At 35.6% G+C, this 13131-nt stretch overlaps 1 protein-coding gene and 1 long non-coding RNA gene across 11 annotated transcripts in view; one reads left to right on the forward strand and one right to left on the reverse strand.

The window, feature by feature from the left end:
• Window positions 1-13131, reverse strand: part of DIAPH2 (diaphanous related formin 2) — a 1054304-nt gene that overhangs the window by 179087 nt on the left and 862086 nt on the right. The gene's annotated exons all lie outside the window — the stretch shown is intronic.
• Window positions 1-13131, forward strand: part of LOC140627896 (uncharacterized) — a 115696-nt gene that overhangs the window by 13935 nt on the left and 88630 nt on the right. The window contains exon 4 of one of the 5 annotated variants that reach the window (XR_012026407.1): window positions 7592-7659. The exons of the other annotated variants lie outside the window; for them this stretch is intronic. This is a non-coding gene — a long non-coding RNA (uncharacterized lncRNA). Of the gene's footprint in view, window positions 1-7591; window positions 7660-13131 lie in introns of those variants that run through there. 5 annotated transcript variants of the gene reach the window in all.

Genomic DNA, 13131 nt, shown 5'->3' on the forward strand with positions numbered 1-13131 from the left:
AGTATTCAAAAGATGTACATAGAAATTCCTAATGCAAATGCATTTAAAACATTTTAAACTACTCTTATTTTTTACAATTCTGGCCATCAAAAACACTTTCAAGATTTGTTAGAACATTTGTTTCAAGGTATTTACTGCCAGAAACCCTACTACACTGTGGGTAATCCACAGCAAACTGAGAATGAGAACCATCTTCTCATCTGGCCTAGCTGATGATAAAAAAGGACCCTAACTAAGTAGTTAATTTGAGTCGTAGCTAAATGTGTGGGTCTTGGGTAGAAGACATTTGCAGGCAGAGGGGTTAAGAGAAGAAGAAGGCAGGAGGGAAGGAGAAGAAACTTTCTGATGCTGTTCTAAAGTTACATTTAAATCCTACTTTGCTTAAAGAATAACTAGGGGGTATCAAATCACACACAAGAAAAATATTCTCCTACAGGGCAAGAACAAGCTAAAACCTCTTTTGATTTTGCCCTTTATTTGACTTGAGATTTCTTCAATGTTACATCAATCATTTTTTCTTTTAAAATGAATTCTCCGGAGGACAAACATTATATGGTCTCATTCATTTGAGGAATATAAAAAATAGTGAAAGGGTTTAAAGGGGAAAGGAGAGAAAATGAGTGGGAAATATCAGAGAGGGTGACAGAACATGAGAGACACCTAACTCTGGGAAACGAACAAAGGGTAGTGGAAAGGGAGGTTGGGGTGACTGGGTGACGGGCCCTGAGGGGTACACTTGATGGGATTAGCACTGGGTGTTATGCTATATGTTGGCAAATTGAACTCCAATAAAAAATAATTTAAAAAATTTTTAAAAAATAAAGCTGTCTTCAAAAAATTAAAAAAAATAATAAAAAAATAAATTAAAGGGGTGATATCTGGCACACAGCAAGTGCTCAATAAAATAAATAGACAAACAAACAAATAATAAAATGGATTCTCTAGAACATGATATTAAATAAAAAACAAAAGGAAGCACAGAGGTTCTCAGGTCCAAAATTTGGCAAAAAAAAAAAGGGACAAATAAAAGTGGAACCCCAATTGATGAGGGAACAGGGCTAGCTGCACAAAGCACAGCTGATACCCCACAAGCCACCCCCACCCAGGGTGGGATATGTGTGACATTCTTCAGTAAGTTTCCAATTGTCTTAATGTTAATGCCTTGCTAGAGGGAAAATCAATCTTTAAGCACTGAAAAGCCTTCAGTGTCTTATAGGTCCTCCTTAGTATGTGAAAAAAAAAATCTCCCTTTTGATCTTTTGAAATCTCCCTTTTTGCTTACTTCCCTCAACTCTGCAAGTATATAGTCAGCCACCCCTCACAGGCTGTGGGCAGCAGCTCTTCCTGTCCACCGGCCCTGTCCCCATGCTTTAATAAAACCACCATTTTGCACCAAAGACGTCTCAAAAATTCTTTCTTGGTCATCAGCTCCGGACCTCACCTATATTTCAAAACCTCATCACAATGACTAACCAGGAATGTGGGATTATGTACATTTAGGAATATTAAAGCTGAAGACAAATCTGAATGATCACCTGCCCTCTACAATAGAAAGAAAAGAGGAACTGAAAATAGTTTGGCATGGCTATAATGTACAGGGAGAATTAAATTTTATGCAGTAAGCACTTTACATTTGTTTTATCTTTTAATCCAACAACACATTGTATAGGTATTATCTCTGTTTTTCAGCTGGTGATACTGAAATTTAAAATTTAAGCATCTTGATCCAGATCACACAGCTGGCATGTGGAGGGGGCCAGCTATGAGTCCAGGTCAATCTGACACCTGGACCAGCCCTCTTTGCCTGCAGCTAGCAGAAGACAAAATTGACTAGGCATATGGTGACCAGATGATAAAAGATCATAATTCTGATATGAGTTTGAGCACTATCCCCCCCTTTTTTTTTTTAAGATTTTTCTTGTTTATTCATGAGAGACGCAGAGAGAGAGGCAGAGACACAGGCAGAGGGGGAAGCAGGCTCCATGTGGGGAACCCAAAGTGGGACTCGATCCTGGGACTCCAGGATCACACCCCCGGCCGAAGGCAGGCGCTAAACCACTGACCCACCCGAGGTCCCCGAGCACTATCCCTTAAGTCATAACTCTACAATAGATACATAATGCAGGCCAAAAATGTGAGCTGCATAAATAATTTTAAACTTTCTAGTAGCCACATTTTTAAAAAATTAAAAACAGATGAAATTTATTTTCATATATTAAGTAAATGTTTAACTCACGATATAAAAAATTTTTTTTAGTCTTTTTTTTTCTCAAATTAAGTCTCAGAAATCTAGCATGTTTTTAATTTAGCACAATTCACTTCAGATTAGCTTCATTTCAAGTGCTCATTACCTGTATGTGCATGGTTACTGTATTGGGAAATACAGCTACAAGCAATGGCAAGTGACTTGATCAGACTTTCCTTTTAGAAAGACTTGTTGGACAGCACTGTGGAGAATGACTCAGATTCCTGAGGACACCAATTTTTAATAGGCAGTCAGGAGAAGTAGAATTACATATAAAACCTGAAAGGAATTTTTAGTGATATAGAAATACAGCCAGAAGAGAACCATGGTATAACTGAATTTCATGCATCCTTATAAAAATAGTCATTACAGGGACTATGTAGAAAAATAAATATATGTGTAAAAGTGAAAAAAGACTATGAAACATTATATATTTATGATTTTACATAAATAATATGCAAGTATTAAATTTTAATACATTAAAGAAATTATGGGCAGCCCGGGTGGCTCAGCGGTTTAGCGCCGCCTTAGGCCCAGGGTGTGATCCTGGAGACCCAGGATCGAGTCCCAAGTCAGGCTCCCTGCATGGAGCCTGCTTCTCCCTCTGCCTGTGTCTCTGCCTCTCCCTCTCTCTGTGACTCTCAAGACTAAATAAAATAAAATTTAAAAAAAAAGAAAAAAATTACATTAAAGAAATTATAACATAATGACATGGATGCCATTTCATTAAAATTCTTGAATATCATTATATTATGCATATACTAAAAATGGAACAAATACAATATATAGGAATTAAAAATGAATTCCTTTGCTTAATTAATGGCTGCCATCTGCCAGCACTTATCAAAATATTATGTTAGACCACTTTTTCTAAACCGTTTTTTTCCCACAAGTTTCCCCTTCCCCCTGAGGATCCTTTTCAGACATTTTTTTCCTAATCCCCCCACCATTAAAATTTAATGCAATAGATGTACTGCATATCCATTCATATAGTGTGGTCTTTTGGAGGGCCACAAACAATTGTAATATCTAAGATTCTTCTCTGCCCACCTCCCTAAGAACCAATATTCATCCCCTTGAGGGATGATACTGACCCTGCTGAGAACGTATGTACTAGATGGTTCTGTTAAAAAAGAAAGGCCAGGTCTTTGTAAATATCACTGATGTATTAAAAGAAAGAAATATAGGTTTCAGTTCACCATTACTTTATCATTTGCTCCATAACTTTTCAAGAGTGGAGAGATTTTCATAAAATATCTAACCTGAAAGGATGAAGGTTTTTATAAATATATCTTAGAATTATTTTATATTTCAGTTATTCCTAAAACAAAATGGAAGGCAACATGATCATTTGAAAGATAGGTTTCATTTTAAATGAATTTAAGTGAAATTTGTTATGTGATTGAATTGTGTGAGACTGACAATTCACTTAGAATTTGCAAGTTCATAGAACCATTAATTCTTATTTAGATGTGATTTGTAATGAGTTGCTGTTATTATTTTCTATTTTTTGATCTATGAGGTCAAACTCAGGGGAAAAAAATGTCTTTTTTTCCTTGAAAAGGAAAATAGTTTTATTGAATTGCATAGAAAACTGTTTTCTCACATCTTACAAAACTTATTTTACTGAGTGAAAGAAAATGGAGGAAAAAATTGGTAATTTTTTTTAAGGCCTTAAATGATAATATATGGGCATGTCTGGGAAGTAACAATTCAGAGGCAACTTTCTAATATTTCATCCTGAAATTAGATCAGAGACAGTATTAAGGAGGTAGGCTGGTTACATGCAGTCCACTGGGGCTCTGTGTGAGCTACGTACCTTTGGGTAAAATGAAAGGCATGTGTTGTACCTTCTATTTCATGCTTCCAACAGTGTTGGTCATTCAATAGATATCGTATGCCTGCTGATCTCAATTTTCATTATCAACATTTATCTGTGCTGTGTTGACTTACTTTCCCCCAGAAGAGTTTGGAGATGCCATAGATTAAAATTAGCACTAGGTAACTATCTCTGGTATACCTTTGTGCAAGATTATTCCCCAATGGCTAGCACAAACTTATTTAGAGGTAATTCTCTGTGGGTTCCTCACATTTCTGTGTACTTTGTGACCACAAGCATTGATAACCTTTCTTCTGGATTATCTTTTCAAGACTGTTTTTATAGTGAACAGCCTTGAAAGACATAGTGCCTCCCTTCAGAGCAGAGGGTAAGTCTGTTTGTTTTGAAGATAGATTATATTTTCCTACAGGGTGAATGCCAGGCAGTTTGCTTTCATTTCATTATAAAAGATTTGGGTTCACTAAAATTGGAGTCATCAGCAGTAACACAAAACCCACCAATGGCATAGCATCTACCTCAGCTCACCTTGGCAATGCCCTGGGGGATCTGGAAGGCAAGGGAAAACAGTATGAACATGAAGCTCACATTGCTGGCTGTACTGTGAATAACAGAGTTCTTTGTCTCTGACCCAGGAATCTTGTTTCTTTTTTATTTTTAAAAAATATTTTATTTATTTATTCATGAGACAGACAGAGAGAGAGAGAGAGGCAGAGACACAGACAGGGAGAGAAGCAGGCTCCATGAAGGGAGCTCGATGTAGAACTTGATCCTGGGACTCCAGGATCATGCCCTAAGCCGAAGGCAGGCGCTCAACCACTAAGCCACCCAGGTGGCTCAAAAATGACTAAACTAAAGCCAATACTATGAAAATTATTTTTTAAAATCCAAACAACCTGGGCATAATGGCCTTAATTCACTGTTATAGCCTCCTTGAATTCTCAATTGTATAATTAAAGCTTTCTAGAAAAGCTGAGCTGCTCAAAAGTTAAAGAAGTTATCAAAAACCAATCAGTATAAAGTTATCCAAAAGAAGGAAAAAGCTTCTTACTGAGGGTAGGACACTACCATGTGAGATAATATTTACATAGATTATATAATTCTTAAAAATAAAACTATGGTCTCTGTTGGCTAGAAGAGTTGGGGAAGACTCCTAAGAATTAGGACTTAAGCCTCTGAAAATATTACATTAAAAATATTGCATAATGACTGGGAGGAAGACACTAAAATCTAGATTTATTAACTCCTAGCATACACATACGTGCTCACTTGCTTGCTCTCTCTTTGTGTATAAATTTACAAATAGTGTAATGTATAGATTTTATGCATACAATTTGATGAATTTTGACAAGTACCTAGAGCCATGTAAGCACCACCACAAGCAAGGTATTGAAACTTTCCATCACCCCCAGAAAGTTCCTCTTGCCTCCACCACTCCAAGGCAATGTTTGCTCTGATTTTTATCATCATATATTTGCTTTACCTGTCCATATCATATGATTTTAAGAGGGTAAAATGTGTCAAGGTTGTTTTGAGTAAGTATAGCTACCTATATGCAAATCAAATATGCATGGTCTGCATGATAAACCGTAGGGAGAGAACATAGTTGAAAGGTATGGGAGTTGTAGTTGGATAGTTAGATTAGAGTGAATTTCTAAACGGCTTTGGATATCAAAGTAAGAAATTTGAACATGCTTCAAGGGACACTATAAAGCCAGAAAGATAGTGACATGAGAAAGGTAACATTTAAAGTCAGCCTTATAGTAGTACACAAAATGGACCAGAGTGGGAGAGAAGTCAGTTATACAAGAATATAATTTAACTTGCAGTGATAAATATTACTCTGCATATAACCCTGGGCAAAATTTTGGCATTGTTGGTGAAAGACTAAATAGAAAAGTAAAATTGGTTTGTGAGCAAGCTCATGACCAGTAGTAAATGGAAGTTGGCAGTATAAGAAGGCAGTGATAAGTAGAGTAAAAGAAAAATCAATTAGATTCAATCTTTTTAACACTACCCTTTATGGTCCAGATTAAGACCATACTGCAAGATGCATGGATTTATAGATGGCACAAAATTAGAAGACTGTTCACCTATCAAAAGAAGGAAACAACATTCTTTCTCTGGGATCTAAGAAACTAGCTCTTATAATTCAACAAAGTAGTAGGTAATAGACTAAGTAAAAGGCAAATACAATATGGTGAAAATAACACAATGTGCTGCAGGACCATAATATCTATCTGTAAGAGTAATGCTATATATGAGTCAGAAATAAAAGAAGTCAAACCATTTGGCAAAAACCTGGCCAACGTGTATTGCAGTCTACAGACATCTAGAAAGCCTATACCTGATGGAAGGTTTTTGTTAGTTTGTAGTTGGGAAGTTTTTGTTAGTTTATAGTTTAATTGTGAGCGAAAAATAGAGAAAAGGGTGACTTGGAAAATCAACAGATGGTAACTAAGATAATAGTCTGTGAAGTTATTTATGGCAATGAAAGTAAGAAAATCAAGATACCATTCCAAAGAGATTACAAGAGGGCATATATAGAATGTATAAAGTTTTAGGGACGCCTGGGTGACTCAGCAGTTGAACGTCTGCCTTCAACTCAGGGTGTGATCCCAGGATCCAGGATTGAGTACCACATTGGGCTCTCTTCAAGGAGCCTACTTCTCCCTCTGCCTGTGTCTCTGTGTCTCTCTTTCTGTGTCTCCCATGAATAAATACATAAATCTTTTTAAAAATGTATTAAGTTTTAAAGAAAATAATGAAAGTGGATGTTCCTGTTGAAAAAGAAGAAAACTTTTACAAGGGAAAAAAGGACACAGGAGCTCAGAAGAAACTACCAGAAACCACAGGATGAGCTAGGAGCAGTACAGTAATTACATTACATGGCACTTGAAAATTTGTAAAACAAAACATAAAAATGTTATGCTCCTAGGTTTAGGACTAGCACAGTGTTACCTACCAAAAAGCAAAATCAATCTCAGAGCACTTAAAGTTAAAACTAAAGGGAAAATGTTGGTTAGAGAGTTCATTCATTCTGTTATCTCATCTCCTTTTCAGAACAGGTAATTAACAGTTTCCTATAGTGAGGTAAATCATCAGATCCTGGGTAAACTTCCTTTTGAATGCTGCTCTTCTTTAACATTATGGTTAATGTTTTAGGTATATTTTGTCATGAGATAAATATTGTATTAGGGATCATAAGATAAATGGATATTTTGCTCCAAAGTGATGAATGGTGAAGGATGAGGTGATTTCTCCCAAGTATCTACATGGTAGGTGCTACCTAATTTTGTCAGGGTAACTCAGTTGGTAAGTTAACTTTCCCTGATACATTTGTATCTTAAAGAGAGCTTGTTAACACAAATAAATGGAACTCTAATGGTAGTTATAGTGAAGAAACTTTTTTGTCCAGGGACACATTTTTGGCAGTTTGCCTATAATAAGACACCTTGATAGTAAATGGTCATTGAGAAATAATGTTTATGCATATTCATTTTTTTTAGTTACGTGTATGCTAGAAGATTGGGAGAAGAAAATTACATATTGTAAAAATAAACACTCAATGAACCAGAAAACCATTGTTGCCTCTGGTGAAATATCGCACATTCAATATTTTAAATAATTAATATTTCAAAGGAACTTTTGAAAATACTGTGTGTATCTTATCAGAATCAATCATTTACTAAGGGCATGGAACACTTGTAAAGAGAAAATTATGCAAAAACAGACTTGGAAGAAGAAGCAATTTAAGTCAATTCAAAACCATCCACCAAAGGAAATCTAATCTACTTCCCAAAAAGACAAAAGAGGTTTTTGGAAGTAGGACTATTAATAATATATGTGATTTATTGAGAACTTCCCATATGTTAGGCCTGTGTTAATGGATTTAAGTTGAATCCCCACAACAACCTATTTTCCAGGTAAAGAAATTGAGGCATATTTAGGAGAAGTAACTCATTCAAGATCACATAGTTGGGAGGTGAGAAAACCAGCATTAGAATCTGGAAAGTATGAAAAATTTTTTTTAAAAGAACCTGGAGTTTGTGTTTCTGGAGAAGGTATTGGCAAACTATAGCCCGCGTGGTCAAGTCGAGTCTACCACCACCTGTTTTTGAACAGTCCACATGCTAACAGTGGTTTTCACATTTTAATGTTTTATTTTATTTATTTATTTTTTATTCATGAGAGAGAGAGAGAGAGAGGCAGAGACACAGGCAGAAGGAGAAGCAGGCTCCATGCATGGAGCCCAACGTGGGACTTGATCCTGGGACTCCAGGATCATACCTTGAGCTGGAGGCAGACGCTCAACCACTGAGCCACCGGTGTCCCTGTTGTTTTTTTTTTTAACCCCCAACCCAAAAAAAAATTGTGCTACATGAAAATTTCACAAATTTCATATTTTAATCTATAACTTTTATTGGATGACAACCATTCTCATTCATTATGTATTGTCTATGGTTACTTTCTTGCTTCAACAGTAGAGCTGAGTAGTTATGACACAGACATTTTGGCCTGTGAGGCCTAAAATACTTATTATCTGGCCCTTTACAAAAAAATTTGCTGACCCTTGCTCTTGAATATGCATAGTCAGTATCAACATCATGCTGGTATAGGTACCTGTGGAGTTCACAAATAGCCTCTGAGATACGGAAGGACCTTGGCAACTTCCATATCAAGTAAAACAAAAACTCATCATGGATGGGAGGTAGGAAGGAACATTAAGCAGTCAATGTTAGCCTTCTTGAAATTGAGATACCTCCATTTAGAGGGCCAAAGCCAAGAATGAGACAGGATAATGAAATAACAATTATGCATACACTTCTAGGTGGATTTACATTTAAGAGTCATTAAAGTATAGTTTCAAAAGAACAATTACAAAAAGAGAGGGTTTTTTTTCGAAGGTCATTGGGAGACTTGATTTCCAAGTGTTAATTTCCTGTATGACAACTAACCTCTGACTGGCATGGAGTATTTTTGGCTTCTTTATGGAAGACCTGGCTCCTTATCTATAGACTTCAACTAGACTGCCATATCAGTATACAGTACTGTACAATAAGCCTAACCATCTTTATAAGAAATACAAGTATATGACTAGTGGTAGAGAGCAGAGGGAGAGAAATAGTTTTACCTTCCAGAGCATTATCATGAGGCCAAATGTATACTTGTATCTTCCTTAGTGCCTAGCACACATAAAAGGTAAGTGCGGGATGAAAGTGACTTTTCAAGAATAGCCCTCATGAAAGTACAGTCAGGCTGTTTAACAAATGTCATAAACCATGGTAATAATGGCAGCCCATCATGGAGTATAAAAATGTTATACAGGGTGTTATATGCAACTGATGAAACACCAAATTCTACCTCTGAAACTAATAAAAACTGTTGTAAATGAGGAAGCAGGTACTCTTAATTACCGATGCTGGGAGTATAGGAAACAGGTGGACAATTCATCAGTTACTAGCCCAACTTTTGGATCTGGTGTTCTTTCTGTGCTTATTAGATTCTATAGAGAGTCAACTCTCCAGCCAGAAAGGCAGTAACAACTTCATTCTACTTTGTGTGGAGGAATGTAACTATTGCTTATCTATTTTTAAAGTACAAGGAGTTTCATCTTGTGTATTTGGGTGTGTTTCTTTGACCACATATTTTTGAATGGTCAGAGAGTACACATTGTTGCAAACCAATTTGTTATTACAACTACTCCTTTCAAATTGAGGAGCATATCATATTGTTTTTTTTTTAACATGATGGTATTTTATAGTTTTCCTTTTTTAAAAAAACAAAAGCAGTTTGCAAAAAAGCACGTATAACCAACTGGTTTATTGTGCAGTCTCAATTTAGTAAAGGTAAACACATAAAATTGTTTTTTGCTTTTTCTACTACTGCTCCTAGACATGCAATGTCAAATCTCCCTTTCATGTCTCTTAATGACATTTTGGCAAGATTCCATAATGTTCTGATTGTAGTTTAAACAGTAATGTTATATTTGCTTCAAGGTGTTTCCTTACTTCATGGCCAGTTACTCTTTTGGGCCCAGGTACCTAAAGGGGAGAATGGTAGTATAATCTGCTACCCTACTCACTCACCACCATACTCCACTCTCATGGAGTAATTAGATCTGTTAGTGGGTGGAGCAAGGAGAAAGGAATAGGAAAAGAGGGAATTTCTGTCATTTAACTGGCTATTGTTATAATCCTCTTGATGAACATGTTAGATGGCTTACAAGAACCAAAGGTGGGGGTTTAGTATAAGGATATATGCAGAAATAAAGAGGAATAGGGAAACAGCCTTCAGCAGTTCCATGGTCAGGTCTCATGAAGAGCTGAAACACCATTCAAGATACAGTTATGACTAATCCTCCAACTATAATAGCCCTAGTCATCCGTTAATATTATTACTTTATTACCTTAATGTCCACTCAAACTTACCCATGTGCATCTACTCTTCTTTGTTTTTATTTTCTCTTCTGCTAGTTGTGGACTAATTCTCTTTCTTTGTATCTAAGTCCAAACTCCTCAAGAAAAAGAATCAAACTGATTCAACCATTACAGAATAGAATTTTGGGAGGAGTATTTATGACAGGCCACCTCTTATGAAATAGACCAGCCTATAGATGGTTGTACTTGAGTCAAAAATCAATTTCTGGACCAATCTCAAAGTAGGGGAAGATCATATAGCACAAAACAGAGTTAGCAATGCTTAAGAGGTTGCCTATTGCCACTTGCCTCAAAAAGGAGCTGAAGAAAGTACTTCTGATATTGCATTATCATAACTCAGTAGTGTAATTTACATCGATGTTTCAAAATGGGAGAGGAAGGATTTACCTTTAAGCCTTGATCTAAATCCCTCAGTAATTTCTAAAGAGGATTTCAATAATCTGCTCCAGAAGAAAGAGCCAGTCTGACTCAGCATGGCTGGATACTATCTCAAATCAACTGGAATGGTTTGTCCAGCAATCTTACTGCTGTTTCCTGATGGAATTGAAACAAGTTGCTGAAAGATAATTATTTAGAAAGCAGATCGAAATGTCACTGCACACTCTGTGGCCTTTCTGTCTTGGACAGTGGAAAGTGATCAGTTTTAAGGATTTTAATTCCTTTCTATGATGAAGATGCCATAATTCGAATCCCTACTAGTTAAATCTTATTTCCATTATAGGTTCAAATCATTGGTACTTCCAAATAACGTTATTTACAAAATTTCCCACCACTTCAGACAACACGTCTAAGACTGATGTAATCATCCACAGATTTTTTTCCCCACCCAGCTATACTTCTAGTGACTTCTCATCCCAATTTTCCCATTTTTGAATATTTCCCAGGCTTGAAATCTTCATCTCCAGATTCCAACAGTGACTAAGCTATACCACTTTGTTACAGGCTGTAAGTCACAGAATCAGAGTTTCTTCTCCAAGTCGAATATTCATCCCTTAACCCAGACTAATAATACATGAATCAACTTGGTGAATTCTCTGTTTCTAGTTTCTCCTATTGCTAAACTCTAATTCTAATCACACTATCCCTTTTTCCAAGATTCAACACTCACTCATCAGATCCAATCTAAACACCAATGGTCTTATTAATTATGTTCAGATTTTTTCTTTGGTACCTCCAACTTGGTACACCACCCATGATACTTCTCTTTATCATTCCATACATACCCTGAATGTTCACACCTGTATGTCTTCCCTCACGTACCAAATTTAAGAAATAAAAGACTGATGCAAATTCTAAAGAAAAAAAGCAACAACAAAAAAGACAAAGACTAACAAAAAGATTTATACTTTCAAGTAAATAGATAGAGCTTTTAGATAGATTATTATGGGAATATATTTAAGCTCACCAGATCTACTCAAGGGATCAAATTCCTACACTGAATGCTATAGAAACAAACGACCAAAATTCAGGTAATTTAGACAATTTTTACAAACACATATTAACAATATCCTGCTATGTTAAATAATTAAAATTTAGATATACCTAATTATTTGCTTTACTAAATAAAAAGAAGTTGGTCTCCAATAGAAAAAATTAATTTTAAAATAAATAAATAACTTCCTGAGGCAGATATTCATAGTAAATTTAACATACTACTACTACCATTTAATTGAATTCAATCTTTTAAAAAGAAGACATATTAAAAGTAATATGGTAATTGTATATTAAGTGGTATTGTCTTTTGGTATTTCAAGCAATCAAGGCAATAGTGATTAACCTCTTCACTACTTTATAATGTTTATCTGGGAAAAAAAATAGCTCTTCCAAGTTCAAATTTTCTAAAATTGAAACCCACAGAGCTCCTAAAAACACAAGGCAATAAAGCATAGGGTGCTTCATTAAAGGAAGTCTATAATTACAGATTACTGAGTAAATAATATGGATGCCATTGAATTACATGGGAGTCAATCAGAAGAAAATGATATAGAATTACAAAATTAGGCACCAATATCCCAGACATATAATTGTGTCAATTTCTGAGCATTATGTGGTTCTTTTAAAATAAAGTCATTATGGATGATAACTATGCTTAAATAACCTGCTAAGAACTGGTGAAACCAGATAAAATACTGGCATTTAAAGAATGTCATTCCTTGGAGCTTAGCTTCATATGTGCTTTATTTTAAGTTGACGTGTCTACTTGACCTCTGCATTTCTTTGAGTTTTCTTTTTAAATTCAAAAACTCCCATGGTTTATATCATATACCATTTTATGAAATAACTATGTCACTATCTATCTATTGTTGTGTAATTCCGGTTTGTAAATAGTTACATTTTTATTGAAATGGATAGAGTTGTGGTCAAAGACAGACTTGCAAATAGACAATTTCTTGTTTAGGTTTAGCTAGGAAAGATTTACAATTTCACATTTGTTTCATCCATGTCTCTTGTTGGGACAGGAGGCTCTAAAGTGGAAAGCACAATCAGCACTCAAGACACAATCAGCACTGCTTCAATCATACCCTCAGCACACTCCTTATGTAATTTTTACTATCTCTTTCAAGTTATCAACACATAACTACTTAGCAGATAGCACTGTGCAAAACCCT

This window comes from Canis lupus, chromosome X (genome assembly GCF_048164855.1).
Source record: "Canis lupus baileyi chromosome X, mCanLup2.hap1, whole genome shotgun sequence".
Taxonomy (NCBI): Eukaryota; Metazoa; Chordata; class Mammalia; order Carnivora; family Canidae; genus Canis; species Canis lupus.